Source organism: Struthio camelus, chromosome 18 (assembly GCF_040807025.1).
Source record: "Struthio camelus isolate bStrCam1 chromosome 18, bStrCam1.hap1, whole genome shotgun sequence".
In the NCBI taxonomy this organism is placed as follows: Eukaryota; Metazoa; Chordata; class Aves; order Struthioniformes; family Struthionidae; genus Struthio; species Struthio camelus.
In genome coordinates, this window is record NC_090959.1 from 9,715,056 (window position 1) to 9,731,381 (window position 16,326).

Genomic DNA, 16,326 nt, shown 5'->3' on the forward strand with positions numbered 1-16,326 from the left:
CACACAGGCAGGGCTGTAAAGAGCCGCTTGCTGGAGTGCAATGCTGCTGCAGATCTGGAACGGGCCCTTGGCCCTCCATGTGGCCCCGCTCTTCTTGGGTCAGGGAGCAGGACAACCCATGAGCTAAGCTGCGTCACCACTGTCAGCAACAGGAAGCTCTTCTGCAGAGTCCTGCAGGAACAGACACGACTTTGTTAAAAGCCTGCAGGTATAATTCATCCCATTCTCTGATCAGTGCCTGCTTGTGTTGCAGTTGCTGTGGCTGCAGCACAGTGGTGGCCATGGGGCACAGGGGAGGGACAAGGGGAAGGACTATGATGCCTGACACAAACCTTTTGTCTCTGCTAAGAGAGAGCCAGGCCTGGAGGGATCCTAGCTCCTGAATAGGACAACAATCCCCTAAACATTTTTTCTGTCCCAGTAATTTGGTGACAACACTCATTGCAGAGAATTGGGGGCCACTGCAAAACTGTGAATCCCAAGTTCCCAGCACTGGGACTTTGTTTCAGATGTCTGTACTGGAAGAGCAGCCACCAAGGGAGTAACTACTCCAACTACTACAAGGGAGTCCATGCTCTCTACAAACCTGCTTTGCACCACAGCTATGAGAGGGCTGAAACAGGCCAACAGACTGTGTCAGACTGCCTTGAGGCCCACGTGGCACTCTGGCACACAGTCACTGCTGCCAGGGGAACATGGGCCACGCCACCACTTGCAACCCCCGCCCCCAAGACTTCCACCTTTCAGTTTCAACAAGTGATCACTTACCTTGATGAAGATCACGTTAGCGGGGACCACAGAGCAACTGAAAGCTTTGATTGCCAGAGCACAGAGATCAGCAATTTCTGCTGAAGAAGTTGCAAAGACACCAGGCACTGCATGGTGCTGCTCCTGCACGCTGAGGCCATAAACAAGTGGTCACACCAGGATTTCAGTAACCCTACTTGATCCACTGCTCTTTTCATGCCACCTCAGTCATTTTGAAGGAGCCAATGATGTGCCCTCCTTGACACGCTGAATCAGCCTGGAATTTCCCTCAGCTTACTGCAAGGTTACCCAGGGGATTTGCAGAGCACTAATGCCTTTGGATGAAACTGTGCTGATTTAGCCCAACTAATTCAGTGCAATACACTGCCCATACTAAGCGCTGCAAGCATGCAAACGAGTGAGCAGCATGTGAGCCCCAGCTTCATAATCCTCCTGCTAAGCTGCCCACCTATCCTGCTCTGCCCTGCGGCAACCCCGTCCAGCACCCGACGCCATTGGCCGTGGCTCCCCAGTCACTTGGCTGTGCATCAAATGAGGGACTTGCCAAAAAGTAAAGAGGAAAACCGGGCAAAACATTCAGAAAGATGTCTGTTAGGGCACCGAGTGGGGGAACGTGGGCTCTCCTCTCGGAGGTCAGGGCTCTTGGCAGCTCCTGCTTGGCATGTCCTGCTTCCACCAGGAGGTTAGGAAGTCTGTTATGGGGCCAGGAGGATGCTCAAACCCAGCTGCTGCCCTGCAGGACTAACTGCGACCTGCGGCTGCCTGGTGCCTCCTGCTGAAGGAGGTTTGGCAATGAGCTCCTCTAGGCCACTGAGCAATACGCCCAGCCATCGCTCCTTGGGCTCTCCTGGGCTGTGCGGGGACCTGATTCTCCCCCACTGGCTTCTCTCTGCTGTCACTGGCAGGAGTCAGTGCCAGAGGAGGGCTGAGAAAAAAAAAAAAAATTCAGCCTCTAACTCCAGCTTTTCAGTTTTGTGGACTTGCTCTCAGCCGAGTTATTCCTGTTACACCCTTGAAGACAATCCTTCCTTCAGTCACTGTCAGCGCTGTGTATGCTTCCTGCTCTTCTCCAGCATCCTTCAGTTTAACTATGCAGCTGATATACTGATGTGTCCAGATCTACGCAGCAACCACTGCTTCAATGCTGCGCAAAGCCCATCTCTGCCTCCCCGAGATACCTTCGCCTCCTTTGCTCTCACATCACGTTCAATGTGAAAAGCGCTAGTACTATGGCTGGCCCTTTCTTTTAAAGGCTAACAGGCTAAGATCTAGCCATTTCCCTGCCCTAGTCACTGCTATAAAATATGCATTCATTCGTCTGCCCCGTCAACCGACGTAACCCTCCAAAGAATTACAGATGTTACGAAAAGATTTTCCCCTTGCTTTTCCCTTCGTACTTCTGTCACCTCCAACCCCACAGGCTGCTTTTGTTCTGTTTAGTCTGAAAACTCTCAACCAGTTTGCTGCAACAACAGGAGGTGCAACACAAAGGAAGGCCAAAACCCAGGCTTGCTTATATGGCACTAGTTTCCCTAAAAAACTTCCTAAATCATTTTTGGCTGCAGCATGCTGCTCCCGGGCTACAGCACGACCATCTGAGGGTGACACTCGGCAGTTCGGGCAGTCACTAACAGTGCTTGCTGCGAACGTATCACCTCGTGACTGAAAATCAGCAGCATCTTTTCCAACTGCTCTGGTATGCCCAAGGTAACGAAGAAAGCCTTTGGCAAGCAGAGGCTCACCTGTTAACCTGGGGAAATCAAGATCTGCATTAAGCCTTGAGAGACATAATGGATTAACAGGCCTCCACGGAGGGCACTGGCACAGAGCAGAGCTGTTTGCTGCGCACCGCGCTGTGCCGTGCACATCATGAACAAAACCAAACAGCTGGATTACACTTACCAGTTTCAAATGGCTCATGTTGGGGTAACTGCAGGATCCAAGGTCCTGCCCGGGCTCACTAGGGTTTCAAAGGAAAGGTTGGAAACTTATTGGTATTCCTTTATCTAATTCAGTGGAGCTGCTCACCAAGTTAAATAACAAACTAGCCAGCACATACACTAAATGTTAATGACAAGCATATTGATTTGGGAATTTCTTTCCCTCTGCTACCAACGTAAGCTGATTAGTAACTGCAGGTACTAAAGTGCTTTCAAATAACGTTAAGTTTTGAAGACTGACAGAAGATTGAGATGTTAGGATTTCAAATTGGTGTTCTTTTAACATGCAGACAATTAGGCAAAGACATAGTATATCAACTATATGTGATAAAAGTTTAAAAGTTATATATGCACACACACACACACACCTATGGGAGAGAGATACGGAAGACAAGCGTTACAGCCCTTCTCCTCAGTTTCTTGCTTCCTGATGTGATCTACCCAGGATCAGATATCAGCATTAGTCATGTTTACATCTAGCACAGTAATAAGAGCGACAACTGTGTAGTAACCCCTGTGCGACAGATGCACAGGCCCAGGCAACGCACTGAAAGAGCTAGAGAAATACGGGCACAGGGACACAGGACAGGTGAGCGAGCAGCGGCAGCTCTGCCTGCCGCAGCAGCACTCACAGGCTCCACCTTATTGGCTACGCTCAGCACGAAAAGCTATCCAACACTTAGAACAAAGACAGGATGCCAGTTCGCCCTACATCCAGGAGACTAAGCTTTAACATTCCCCATTCCTGTTTTGCTAACAACAACTAAAAGAAAATGCAATTAAAGCCAAACTAAAAGAAGTTACCACAGCTGATATGAAGGCTACACATCTAAACAATAGAACAAATCTCAAACACCACCACAGTTTCTCCTATTCGATTTGCATTTGTGTTTTGTTGAAGTAAAACACTTGCGCTAAAACGCCCCCACACTGGAATGAGCTGCTCCCATTTCCAATGGCTGCTGTCATCAGCCCAAAGAGGCGCAGGCTAGCAGGAGCTCCTCTGCTGGCGAAGGGCTCCCGTACGCCCTGTCCACTGTGCACACGCCAGGTTGGACAGGCAACGGGGCAAGACTGTCAGCAGCTTTGGTAGCACATCAGGATCTTGCTGACACTCAGCTCCACAGTTGGTTTTGACAGAATTAAGCCACAGTCAGTGCCAGGCACTCTGAATTTCAGCTCGGGATCGGAGCCAGCCAGTTAATACTGCCTTCACAGGAGAGGGGACACCAGTCTGGAGGAGGACACCCTGGCAGAGTTGGAGCTCTCACCCCACAGGGCATCTTTGGAGCTCTCTGAAATCAGTGCATCGCACTTGCTTCTGTGAGATTTGGCTCAGGGCCTTGAAGAGAGACTTCAGGCAGAAACCAGGGTCATAACATCGGTGAGTCACCCAAGTGTCACCCAGTTTTATCCAATTAATTCATGTTCAGTCTGGTGTACAGAGATTCAGCATATAAATATCCAAACAGAACAAAAGCGCCCAAACTCCTTTAAAAGCAATGAAGGCAGCCACACTGTGAAAAGGGACATATCACAATGATTGGATTTCACACCTAAAATGGTTACCCTGAATAAGAATCTGAGTCCGCATAAACAAACATTTATCTGGGGTGAGATTTTTGTGAGGAAAAATGCAGGCTTGACCACAACACCACTGACAGCTCCCCTAAATAAACAATTAAAAATTAAAGAGAAAAAAATCCAGCTCTCTGCTGTCACTCTTCTGCATACACAATTTAGAAAGGCTTCTGGGATAAGAAATTAGTTAGATTATTTTGAATGGAAAAACTGACACTGGAAACTCTGAGCTGGCGCTTTGAGCTTGTGCAACCTCCTGCAAACACTTGAAGGTGTTTCCGAGGAATTCTGCTTCCGTAGATTTTCCACTGCAGAGAAGCAAAAGTTATTGCCTTTTATTTTTTCATGTTTTCATTTCATATATGCACGTCATATAGACAATAATCACAAAATCTGACAGCTAGCAAGCAGGGGGAGGCAGGGGAAGCAACCTTGCACCACAGGGCACAAATTTAACTACTTGAATTCAAACCACAAAGTGTATGAATCTGCCCTTGAGTTTTATTAATCACCTCAAAGCAACAGTGATAGAAATAGCAAACCCCAGCTCAGCTCCAATGGTCACACGGTACAAGCACCAAGTTTCCAAAACCACTGCCACCGCAGCCTGTCACTCCATGCGCCTGCAGGACCCTCAGCTGCTGCCCCTGGGGGCTCCTGCCTGCAGGGAGCAATCCAGGCACAGGACTTGCTCTTCTTCACCTCTCTAAACTCCTCCTTTGTGTTTCAGTCCTGTTTCCTCTGCTTCATGGTGCCAGACTCCCCTCTGACAACCCCTATCTGCCCTTGTACAGGCACAGGAAACAGGACCTGCCCCCACCGCTCAGAGTGCCTCACCTAGCAGAGGCCTCCAGTGGGAAAGGGTATGGATGTCAGCTAATAGCCAGCCACATGGTTCCCTGGGAGAAACCCCCTGTCAGATATTCCTGCCATTTCCAACGTGACAAGTATTCGAGGACTTGTTTGTAGGTTTTGCTCTGGCTAGTGGATCATACTGGCATGTCAAGACATTTTATATTTGCAGCCTGGTGTTAGCTGTAGGCTGCTTTAGCAATCAAAAAGTACAGCTGATAATATCACCATCTTGTTAAATCCTACCTAAAGGAACAAATCTTTCTGCTCGATTCACACACAGCCTGGATTGCCTTAGGCAGAGATCTGAGAACAGACAAACAGGTATGCTGTCTTCCCCTCCTCTTTCTTAGAGTGGATGAAGGAAGACACCATATGCTGTCAGCTAATTAGCTTATCACAGCTCTCACAGGGTAGCAAGGGTAAGAAGAGCAAGGAGGGTCATGGAAACCCTTACTGTGCGTTTCCCCTGCATTCCTGTCCTACCTAGCCAGTGTTATCTGGGAATGAAAATATAGTGAAACACAATTTCCATGTGTGAGCAGATCTTCATTACTGGAGACATTTTAGTAGAGCGAGAGGTGGCTTGCTGGGCTCATAGCCAAGCCAGGCAGTAACATGTACATCCCAGGCAGTGACATTTACAGAAGCTGCAGAGCAGAGGTCTGGATGCTGCTGTTTCTGATCAGCAGTTGTGCATCCAAACCTTAAGGCCACAAAAAACCTCAGTGAATTTACCCATCAGCTGTCAGGGGAAAGGGAAGTTACGTGGAGTTCAGCAACCCATCCCTCACAGGGTGAAGCCACTCATTTATGGACTCAACAGACCGCGAAGATGCTCCCGCCTGGGCTTTGCAAGTGTCACAGCCCTTCTGAGCAGCAAAAGTCAGCGTTACCTTCAGTAAAACGTGGAAAGTGACTAACCAAAGCAGAACACGATGCTTAGGGTGCTGCAGTTTTAGAGCCTTCAAGAGAGAGATTCACTTACTCTGCACTGAAGATCTCTTTTAAAAACAGATCAAGTTTCAGAGGAAGGGCTCAACATAACATTCATTGCCAAAGAAGGAAGGTCCATTGACCTAGGTGGGTTTGGAAGAAACTAATGGTGATATTCAGCTCCTTTTGGTTGTTCGAAGAGGTCAGTTTTCATACTTCTCTTGAAAACAATGGGAAGTTAGTAAAGAAGATTCTTGAAAAGCAGTCATCCTGTGCTGCTAAAGTAGACGTTCTGGAATTTCGTTCAGTGGGTTCCAATTTTTAAACTTGTCTTTAATCTTCTGAAATAAACGTTTCAGCAGATTGCCTTTTCTCCAATACACCTAGCAATATTTTGTCATTGTAAATGGACTGATTCATTTCGATGTTTTACCTCTCTCATTCAATATCTAGTTTGAAAGATGCTGGCACCAAGGACTCATTGAAAATAGATTTATGCCTGCAGACTGTGCTAGAGCACTGATGTGACTTTCCTGAAACATTAATGTAAGTTTACTAAAGAAGAATAAAAAAAGTGTCCAAAGAACTGGTGCATATCTAACTTAAACAAGATAGATACACGGAACATGCCAACATAAACCTCTGTCAGACTTTGCAATATTCATGTATACTGAAGAAAAACAAGAGCTGCAACTTCTCAAGAAGATAGCACTTGAAAGACTTCCAGCATTGAGTTTAAAAATTTGCCACATCCTAAACTGCACCTGCTATGACAAAACGTTCCTTGGAACCAAAGCAGGAGATGCTTCCAAGGGGAGTGGCCTCTTCTGCAAGGCTTCACAGGGTCTGAAAACACCACAGGAATGTGCAAGTTAAGCCTTTGAGAGAGCCTATTTTTTAGAGAAAAGTTTTCTTCCTTGTGAACTGCTCACAGGGGAAAAAACACTGAGGTGCCTAAAGATGCAGATGGACACTCGGGTGAATTATACAATACCTACCTTCCTTTTAAAATGCCCAAATGCCTTCCCAAATTGTTCCAGGTTACATGCCAACTTGTCTGCATGCAGACAGACAGCTGGACTGCTCACAAACCTCTGCAAAGACCATACTGCTTTGGACACAGCTCCCCTCTCTTTACCCCATAAGCCAAATATTTTTTCCAAACAAAGTGTCAGATCACAGAGAACCGAGCTTGTTCCTAGACTTGGCCAGATCTCTCCATTGTTCTTTCCTGGGCCAAAGCACAGACACCACAGCTAAGCAGTAGCATCCTTCTCAGCCTGGGAGACATCCCAGCATCTCCCAGAGAAATCAGCACAGACCTGATGGTCCTGGTTAAGACACACCTATAGCAACTTCGTGCTAGCCTGTATACTCAAGAACACAGAAAGATTTTGCTGCCCCTGCCTTGGCCTGGATCTGACAGATCCCATCTTATCTGGAAGTCCAACATGTAGCTCCTGCCTTCAGCCCCCTCCATGATAGGATAGCAGGCTGGACCTTGCAGCTCTTCTCTCTTTCTTTGATTCTCACAACTCTGGTCTGGAGCAAAGGGAGGCCATGCCTCTCTCCTTGTGACTACCATCTTGCTATGTTTCTCATTTGAAAACAAAAACTCAGGCAACCAGTTTTAATTGTCCTAAACACACTTCTGTGTTACACAAGAAGGAAGCAAATGTGGAAAACGATGAGCAGCAAACGGGCCAGGCATGACTGACAAGCAAGAGAACAAGCCAATGAAGAAGAGGTCTGCCCTGCAAGGTTGGATAGGGGAAAAACACTGACAAATTCTCTTTTGGGTCAGAAGAAAAAAACACAGTAATGCAGCATGTGTTTATGCTCTCATGGCCCCATGCTCCCAGGCCAATACTCAGAGGTCTTACAGCTCTTCAGGGCTTTTCCATACCAGCCCCTGAAAAAGCAAAAGATGTTTTCTCACCTGCATTCCTGTTCCTTGCACATGTATGTCACAGCAGCACCAAAGAATACAGCAGCTTCCTCTGGTCTCAAAAGGCCTACAGTTTTGGTGTCATAAAAGTACTTCAGACACTGTTAAAACAAGAAAATCCAGTATTGTGGGCTGCAGAGAAAAAGCAACCCCAACCTTCTTCAAATGTCCCCCACACAATGTGAAAAACAGATTTATAAATAAATAAATAAATAAACAAATAAATAAATAAGACTAGCACAACCTGGTGGTTTAAAGATAGTCTCTAGAAAGAGTGATAATTAGAAGAGCCCTCTTAGCTCTACCTGACAGAGGGCACTGATGCATTGAGAGCTGATTTTAGGGAGAGAACAGCTAAGCAATGGAAACAGCTGTGAGCTGGGAATGAGAAACTCAGTGCAGGTGAGGTGAGGGGATGGTGAGGGGATGTCTCTCTCTGTAGCCACTGCCAGTCTCCCACAGGCTGGAGCCCTGAGCCCCTGCACCCTCCTCCTGAAATTCATGTGATTGCAAAACTAACCTGCAGAAAGGCTATGGGCACGGCTCCTAATGGAGCAGCTCGAAGGAGCAGGAATCCCTCCTTCCTTGAGCCCAGCTGCTGGCCGGGCTCAGCCCTCTCCTCGACAGCGGCTGTCGTGGGATGCACCCAGAAAGCCAGGCCTGGATGCACCTCTGGGAGCCTGAGCTCCAGCCCCTGGAGACCCCAGCTGACTCCCTTGCTCCCTCCAGACCAGCACTGGCAGCTTCTGCTCACAGCGAGATGAGGTGGCAAGAGGACAACTTCTCACTCATTTTTCCCTTGTTCATTGAAGAAAAAAAATTCTACTATAAATCTTCATGTTTCACCTTGAGCTAATCTGGAAGCAGTTTCAGCTGCCAGTCTTCTGTAAGAACAACCTGACAGCAAAGGTGTGCGTTGTTCTTTATGTTCCTAAATTGGTAGAGCAAATGTGAAAATATTGACTAAATGCCACGTGTATTCCAGCTAAAATCCCTGGAGGAAAAATAAAAGGGCATCTCCCAGCAGAGATCACCTTTCCAGAATTGTCTGTGTTGTCTTTTCTAGTGATGAAAATTTGGGATTTTTTTCCCCCTTCTTTTCCCTGGATTGCAGTTAAATAGTCAAGCATTTGCACAAATGTTTAAAAATTCTGCTGAATTTGGCATGAGCACACCAGAGCAGGAAAGGGCTGAGGTTCAAAGCTTCATTTTAACTCAGAGAAACCAGAGGATGCCACAAGCAACAGGGTTAATGAAGCCCTTTTCCTGCAGCAGCTGAGGGTGGGCTCTCGGGTATCTACACAGGCGCGAGCATCCGCAGAGACAACTCTGCAACAGGAGTGTTTGCTCCATCCCCTGCCCGGGCTGCAGCACAGGAGCTTGCAGAGGTCAAATATCTGCAAATACCTCAGGACTTGCATAACCAGGACCAGTAGACCCCAGGAAACTGGATATGCAGAAAGATGTTCCTGCACAGGCACTTGCACAATCAGCTCTTTTATTATTTTTATTTATTTTTTATTTTATTGAATGACCATCTTGGTAGTGCTTCTGGTGAAAGCTTTCCTTGTTGCAGCTGCTAGTTTTTAAAGTTTTAGGACCTCTGGATTCTCAAATTTATTTTTATTGTAGATAGGTTTTTATTTTCTCTGGTAAACGGCAATGTCATGTAAAAATTCCTCCAGATCAGAGGAGAAGAGGATCGGGTCTGGCAGTTATCCAAAGAAATTAGTTTGATTGTAAAAGCATAAGGTTATTGTTTTTTATTATGTATCTTGGAGGGTTTGTCTGCCTTCTGCTTCCTGAATCTTTAGATTTGAACTGGGTGATGTTTTCAAGCTTTTTTTTCCTACAATCATGAAAAGGAGGTTTTCTGGGTTTTGGTTTTTTAAACAAAGCATGTATTTTCTGCTAACCACATGATTCTGGAAGCAGAAGCTTTAAGGGAAGCAAAGCCGTATGCCCTCAGGCTTGCGAATATTGTGAGTGCTGGGGACTCTCTGCTCCAACCCGAGTCACCTATTCAAAATCATCCCAGGCCCACAGGAATCGAGCATAAAAGGGCTGGGTTAGACATAAAGGTGTCGCCTGCGGACTACCATTAACAACAACATCTGTTCTCCAGGTCATTGTTTCAGCTGATATGGGATATATTGTCTTTCCACAGCCACAGCAATCTTAATGCGAGAGTCAAAGTGAGAAAGCCAAAACCCAAGTGGTTTTATCAGGCTTTATCGCAGCCAAAATATCTAAATCAAATTTGTTACTTTGCGAATGTTTCAACCTTATATTCCATTCTGGGACCCTGGTAAGATTTGAAATGCTGAGCTTTCGCCTGGGACAGGAACAGAAAAAATAAGAAACCAAAAATAAAGTTATGAAAACATTCTTATTTCCAGCATGTCCAAGAGGGATCGTGCTGGAAATGCCTTTGGGGAATTACACAAACCAGGAACATGACATTTGCTGTAGGAGAAGCTGCAGCCAAAATAAACTGCAGAATGAGTGAGCTCTGCAGCCTGGGGGCACCGCAGGGACACCCCTTCCTTGCGAGCACCGCCAAATTACTCGTACGAAAGCTCCCTGGTAGGCAAGCCCCAGCCTCAGCACGGGCCGTGCGTGACGCAGCTTCTTTGCTTTCTGCAAGCTGCTGCACGTCGGAGCAGCCAGCGCAGCCCCGGGAGCCGCCCCATCCCCGCTGCCTGCTTGGGCGGCACCTTGCAGCTTTGGTCCACAGCTACGGTCCCTTTCCGTGCATTTATTTTATGTGCTTTTCCTCTTTCACCTAAGCTATCAGTGCTGTTTACCTTGGCCTGGGGCATGCGTGTCAGATTTGAATGGATAAAACTGGTCCCAGTAGGCTGTGCTGCTTCATGATGCCAACGTTATTCTCCAGGCCTGGGCATGGCCTTGTGCCCTGGCTGCAGCAGAAAATAGAGAAACTTCGATTAGCAGCAGGAAATAGGAGGAAATACATGGAAAAAATGCCGTCACTTACAAAAATAGAACAAAGGGAGCGAGTGGAGAAGTCTGACCACGTGTCTCCCACCAGAAATCACCCATCATAATACTGGGCAGCCAGCTGAGTAATCTGGGGGAAAAAAACCTTCTTTCATATTTCTCCTGGTAGCACACGAAATAAGTGCCTGATATACAGAGAGATGGCCTTAGGGCTTGGTCGTGCTCCCAGTAGGACAGTCTTTAGGCTAAACCTAGTCAGCAAGTTTCAAAAAGAGCACCTTTGCCCTGCGGCCCCCTTCCTCTCCCGCAAGAACATGCTCAAGGAAGAGCCCAGACTCTGATTTTGGTTTGAATTTCTGGGACAGTTCCAACGCAAATTGGTTCTGCCAGAGCTGAGTGGAGCCATCAGTCATGCTAATAAAAGGGTTTCTGTTATCCTGCTTATGGGGATTATCACCCCGGCTCGGCTCGGCCCTGACAGAGAGCCCTCCTTCTGCTGCCTGGCTTAGCCTGTGACCCGGGACCAGATCTGAAAAATGTTACACGAGTGTTGTGAGGCTCCAGGCCTCACAAAAGCAAAACCTGTGGCTGGCACTGGCGGAGGTGCCACGGACGCGCTGATGCGTGGCCCCGGAGCTGCTTCTGCGGCGGCCGAGAGAGTGAGAACGGCCTCCCGGCCAGCTCCCCACAGCCTGCCACCATCCCCTTGTCCCCACGGCGTTGCTGCTTCACCCATCGCAGGCAAAAGAGCTGGTTGCCTTAGGCAGGCCACTTGGAGATTAATCCATCTTATTGGAAAGAAGCTGGAGACTGATCACGAGAGGCGGTGCAGGCGGGTGGGCAGGAGTGATGGGAAGTGGATGCAGGGACGCTGTGCAGGGACATGCTGTGCACCTCCGCCGCGGCCGCGGGGAGCTGCAGAGTGAGCAGCGCTCCTGCTCCCCTGCCTCCTGAAGGCCAGGGCTCTGGTTTTCACTTGTCGTAGAATAAGATTTTATTTCTGCCCACTGCACTACAAGTGCCCATGCAGGCGTTCAGCCCCTGATTCCTGACTCACGTGCACAACTAGTTACCTGCTTCAGCCTGCAAGCTTTGGCGAGCCGCACGAGCCTCTGCCTTAATTGTGCCTTAACGTCTTGGAGAAGTCAAGCCCTGCAGAGGCTGCACGCTGCATTTTCCTCAACAGCTGGGCACAGCATGGGACGCATGCAGGCGCTGCGCAGGCAGGCGCAGAGCTCCTCCTGCGCTAGCGGGTACAGCTGGACATCAGCGCGCCGGCTCCCGGGGGCGGCTCTGCACATCAACCTGTGCTTGCAGGCAGAAGGTTTGCAGAAGATGCCCTGGACTTGCATCTGTGCCAGCCCCCTTCGCACGATACCTCACACTGCCCTGCACCGTCCCCGTCCCCAGCAGCCGGGCTGGAGAGGAGGCGAGGACGGTGGGGGGGGTCCTGAGCTCCTTCATCCCAGGAGCAGCCAGAGACAGGGCTTGCTCCTAGCCCTGCATCAGGCCTCTCTCCTCTCGCTGAACCGCCTTCCTCTTAGCTCTCCCTCTCCCCCTTGCCACAAGATGGGGCTTTCAGACCGGTTTCTGCCACACGACGGCCTCTCCCGTTGCTTTTCCATCTGTGAAACATGAGATTTGGGGCCTGCTTGGAGGTGACAGCTGGTGTGCACACAGCCAGCGCTGCGGGGACAAGCCACGTGCCCCCTGGGGCACCAGCCCAGCACGTGCGGCTGGGCTCTTGCTGCCCCCTCCATGCAGCTCAGCTGGGTCTGCCTGCAGTGAGCCCCTGTCTGACCAGCGACTGAAGCAAGTCTGTCAGGTCAGCTCTTTTTAAAGCATCTGGTTAGTCCTATTCGTTGGGCAACACGTTACTGCTCTGCCCCTCTTTCGTGCCAAGCTCCTTTCCACTTGCATCCACGTGCCTGGAGGGGCATCCAGGCAAAGGGACGGCCCAAAGAGCAGCCTAAGGCTGGTCTTGCCAGAAGGAAACCTTGAAATAACCCTCAGAGGCTAAAATGAAGGAAACACTGGCCTGAGGACATCCCTGTCCCCTTTCTCCACACTGGAGTGGAGCAGATGCATAAGCAGGGCAGCAGAAAGCCAGCCCGCGTGCTATGCCTGTGAGCGCACACAGCCCTGGCCACATGGTTCCCACTAGCCCCAGCTCAGGTCAGCTCTTTGCTCCTGGGGTCCTGCTACAGACCCAGTCCCACTGAGCACCAGCACTGCCACCACCTCAGCCCCGGCCCCAGCTTGGGGGTGCCAGCATCTCCAGCCTTTGGTCAAAGCATCAGAGCTGGCAGCAAGAGCCTCCCCCTCTCTCAGCCCCATCCTTCCTCTTCCTCCTCCTTGCCTCTGGCCTTCACCTGCTCCCCTTCACAGGCAAGCACCCTCCCTGCTCCTGTGATTCTCCTGGGTGTGTCACTAATGACTTCGTCAGTCCTTAATGAGGACCCACCACCCTTGGCAGCAGCACATGAGGTGGCTGCAGGTGAGCCTGGGCAGCTCTCTCACACCACTAAGGTGAAGACCAGCATCAGGGTCTCTCACAGGCTGGCACCATTGTGCCACGGCTGGGCCCAGCAAGTGCCGGACAGGCACCCTTGGCTTGGAGAGGGTCCCACACCAGCATCAGCATGCCAGCTCCCCAACACGCCACACAGTTGCCAGCTTTTTGTCCATCCTCAGGGCCAGGAGTGGTACAGCCCAATGATTAGACATGTCCCAGCTTACTTTCCCACCCAGGATGTAGGGCATAGCAGTTTTTTTAGTATATGGCCTCTTACAGGGCTTTATTTTGGTTGTATCTTTAGTGCAGGCTTCTCAGACTGCAGGCTCACTCACAGACCTGAGCGAGCAGCTCAGTTTGTTCCCTAGGATTGCATTTTCTCCTGTAAACATGATTATCTGCCAATCGTGTTCATGAGCAGCCCTAACATAAATTCCCCCCTCTTGGGATCAAAGTAGTTTGTTGATTTATTATCACTGTATAATTAATCATCAATCAATGAATGACATGTTTGGGTTCAATATTACCAATACAACAGATAAATCTCAATAAACACTCAGAAATTGGAGTGTCTACAACAGATCCGAAGCATCTGCAATCCCCCATGGGTTTAGGTCCCCCCCAGAGCACGGGATCCCTCCTGTGGGTGCCGCAGTGGCTCCGGCTCTGGCTGTGCCTCCGCTGCTCCAAAGGCAGCGCCGGTGGCTGGAGACAGGGGATTTTCCCAGCTCCCTTGTGTAGCAGACTCTGCCCATGGCCCAAGTTTCAGGTGTTATAGAAGCAGGAGCTGAAGCGCAGCCTGGGAACATGCCTCCTCGCATGCAGCTCTGGCCTCGCAGTCTCCTTTTAGCCCCTCTTCCAGAAATGTATCTTATGCCATTGTCGTATCTCTAGCCCTCACTTATGATAAGACTTGACAGAGGAGTGTGGACTGCAGCCATGTTGAATTCCCACTAATTTGGGAAGATGGGGAGGAATGGCTGAATAAAATCCTAGTTAGACAGCAGGGAAGACATGTGAAAACTTGACCTTCACACATAAATCCATTAGCAGCTGGCCTTCTCTGCTGCACTGCATGGAGAGGGAGGTGGTCTTGGGAGCAGCTAGGGAAATCCTTCCCAGCCCCAGATCTCTTAGTTTCACCTCTGGACCTTGGATAGCATCTCAGTGAAGTTAACTTCCAAGAAGTAAGCTGCATATGCACTTTCTCCAGCCCCTTTTCTGCTTCTGACCCACAGAAGTCAAAAGGAAGGATGTCTGTAAAACCTAGAGGAGCTGTTACATGCAGCTGAGCTGCCACCACCTGAGGAGATCCTGAGGAGAACCTGTCCTGCAGATGCTAGGAAAATAGACTGTAAGACCATGGCAATGACCACTGAGAATGTCAGCCTGGATGGCCAGCCTCAATACAAGCCTGAAAGTCATTCATGCAGAGAAAGGATGCTCAGGAACCTTCAAACTTTTTTTTAGCATGGAGGAAAGGGAGAAGATTTGCTTGGAAACGACTTCTCGTGGCAAGCACTTTGTGGGACCTGCTGCCTGTCTTTGCTCTCTGGACGTGTTGTGACCTGGCACCAAGCTTTTGCAGGGGAGGAGCGCTCATGTAGGTGGTGGAAAGGTTTGCTGCTGAGTGGGTGGGAAACTCTTCCAGCAATGACAGGCTGATGGAAACCCTCAGGATAAAGCCTGATAAACCCAGGCCTCCCTCTCCTACAGGGTTAACCTTCCCACCACCACCTGCCAGGTACCCAGAAAGGCTCTCGCATGAATGACTGTCTTCACCCCACAGAGTCAAATTAACCTGGTTATGCAGAAAGTGATGTCACTCCACGCAAATCGTGGCAGCATTCACCATTTCTCAGCTCCCTCCACCACCACCAGGGAGGAGACGGGTGATAGCCAACGGGGAGCCAGTGGCCATGAGCCCAAGGGGCAGCAGCTCAGCCATCAGGTTTGTCTCAGCTTCTCCAGGCCTGCCTTTCCTTGCACTGAAGCTCTTGCTGTATTTGCAGCCTGCATAACTAAAGCTGCTGGTCAGTAAGAGCCAGGAGGGGCTGCAGCTGGGCAAAGAGGGTGTTTGGGTGTTCTCATCTTCTGGGTCCCAGAAGGTTTGTTTGATGCTGAGCTGCATCTCTGCAGCTTTTCTTGCCACAGCAGCAGGAAGGATACAGGAAGGAGTTACTGATCTCTTTTCCGTGCTTCTCTATAGGACTGCTACAAACTGAGTCTCTGCTTTATTTGACCCTGCTCTCAGTCTGCTCTAAACCACAACAGAAATCTATTCCAGCCCTCTTTTTTCCCCTGATGTTGGCTGCTGGGGCCATCTTCAGGTAGCTTCAACCGTCTGTGAAAAGTTTCCAAGAAGTTCTAAATTGCGAATGTATTTGCTTCGTCAAAGGAAAATCTCGGCTCAGGCAAGGGGATTAGGTCTCAGCCCAGGGCTGGAGACACTCTTATTTAAATTAAAGCCTGGCGTGCACACATCCTGTGTGGTGGGTCCCATGGCCATCACCCAGATAATGAGATTAACTGCTTTAATTGAATTAAAGGGAGAAGCACGTGAGGTTGATGTATGGGGCAGGCAGGAGCCCAGGACACCTGGGAGCAATTCCTGGGCAGCGCAAAGCAAGTGGCACTAAAATAGCCCCATGTCCATCACCTGGCTGTGCAGCCGGTGGGATAAATTGCAGCAGAGCAGCCAGCTGAAGGGCCTGAGCAGTGGCCACAGGGACTGTGCTGAGGCCATTGATTTTACTACTGAACCGTGACCCTACTGACAGCTGGAGCAGTTAAACTCTGTCTGTCACCGGGAAGCAGTCGTGTTG